A 2008-nucleotide genomic window follows, 5' to 3' on the forward strand; every position below is an offset into this window, starting at 1 on the left:
GTAACTGCAATTTTGGACATCTTCTACACACACCACCACCCTTGCAGTTATTCCATAGTGTACTAACTGATTTTAACCTCAAAATTGGTGTATACCACCCCCAAAATTGCCAAAATTGCCAAATTTGGCAATTTTTTCACTGAATTCCTCATTTTTGATACCATTTCACTGGGTACGTCTCATTAACGACCGTTCAAAAGTTAAATATCTCAATCATTTTCCAAGTTTGTTAAAATATCTTTCATGCCTTGATTGAAGAAAAAAAATTGATTTTTTTTGACTTTTGAAAAAAATGTTTTGAATTTGTTTGCTTCCGGAATTTTTAAAAACCTAAAATTTTAAGTGAAAAATTGAAAAATGTGCTCACTTAGTACACCATATCCAACCAAAATCGACAATTTTGGGCTTAGGCACCACCCATGTTGCAGTTAGTCCACTGGTGGAGTAACTGTTTTCCCAAATTTTGGTTTATATACCACCACGGTAGTAATTGTCATAGTGTTTATATAATAACTGCATGACCCCCCCCCCTGCTTCAATACAAACATAATTCCAGAAATTCAAGACCAGTCAGTTCAATGAAGAAATGCAAAATTTTCCATTTACACCAGGTGAGATCTTTTTCAATTATTTTGTTACTGCTCTTATATATGTGACATTTTTGAAGTGCGCATTTTACTTTTTTTAACCTTTCCACTTTTGAATTAAAAGAATAGGGAGGACCAAACAGACTTACGTTATCAGTATACATTCTCTAAAATTAAGTGAACAAAAAAGTAAAATCAACACAGTTTGTTTACGATATTTCGTTCTATTTTCAGAACTTCTCTAAAATTATGTGAAGATAATGTTGTGTATTTTTATCAACTCAAATATATTTTGTACATTTTTATGTTGTTTAATTATTAGAATTACAAGATGGTCACTGTCCAAAGCATGTCGAACAATGCAATTCTTGGACTGCTGAAGAATGGCGAAAATTTGCTTACCCAATGGCTGAGGCTCTTCTTCTCGAAATTGTTTCTGATGATGAATATCACCTTGTCTGGCTAACTGCTCGCATAGTTGAGCTACTGTTTCACAGACGCTCCGGTCTTACCGAAGAAGAAGTGAAAGATTTGGAGAAAATCTGCTGGCGTCGGTTAATCATCTTGGAGGAGGAAGTTGGCCCAAAGCAATGTGTGATTACCTGCCACAATAGCGTTCATATTTCAGAAGATATTCTTCGGTTTTCTCATTGTGACAACTTTTGGGTTTGGGAAAATGAACGATCCATCAAACGGTAATTCTTTTATTCCCTCAATATGCATATGTAAGATCAAAATTAAACCTTCCTTCTGCTAGTCTTGCTAGGGACCAGGGAGGTGAGAAAATTGTAACCAATAATGTAATTAGGGTCCAGTGCAACCTTAAGGGAACAATTTTAGCGGGAATTCAATTTGGTGGATGAAGGACATTTTTGTTCAAAAAACGCTATTAAATAAGAAAAGACCTGTTTATAGTACACATATTACACATTTGGGGAATAAGTACAGCAATTTGAATTTGGCGGGAATTTAATTTGGCGGATGACGGGACCGGACGGAAAATAAATTTCTTCCCTTAAGTTACTTTGTTTGAAATGGTTGATACAAGTATTCGAATTCTGTCATAACAAAGACAAGGTTTTTTTTTCAGATTCAAAGCTGTTCCGACGAATTTCAAAAATATCGAACTAACGTATGCAAAGGCTGAGATTGCTCGAGAATCCAGAATGCTGGAAGGAAAAGAAACGCCTGGTTAATTAGAAAGAAAACTTTGTTCATCAACTTCTTAAGATATACAAAAAGTCACATCATCCAAATAATACAAAATGATGAAATACCAATGCAATGAAGCAAAATCCAAATTCAAAGAAATATTATAACTGTGGTGGTTAAATATCACTTATAAAACGCGGGAGAGCGCACCTTAAAAACTTTTTTATGGCGCACCGTGATGGACAAAAATATTGAAAAACTTTCCAAAT

General features: G+C 34.6%; 1 long non-coding RNA gene across 1 annotated transcript; it reads left to right on the forward strand.

Moving 5' to 3' along the window:
• The first annotated feature begins 545 nt into the window (after nucleotides 1-545).
• Nucleotides 546-1762, forward strand: LOC136809689 (uncharacterized). Its single transcript, XR_010847009.1, has 3 exons — nucleotides 546-611; nucleotides 910-1282; nucleotides 1678-1762. It is a non-coding gene; the product is annotated as an uncharacterized lncRNA (long non-coding RNA).
• Nucleotides 1763-2008: the final 246 nt, after the last annotated feature.

The sequence above is a fragment of the Clytia hemisphaerica genome, unplaced genomic scaffold, assembly GCF_902728285.1.
Source record: "Clytia hemisphaerica strain Z4C2 unplaced genomic scaffold, Clytia hemisphaerica genome assembly, whole genome shotgun sequence".
In the NCBI taxonomy this organism is placed as follows: Eukaryota; Metazoa; Cnidaria; class Hydrozoa; order Leptothecata; family Clytiidae; genus Clytia; species Clytia hemisphaerica.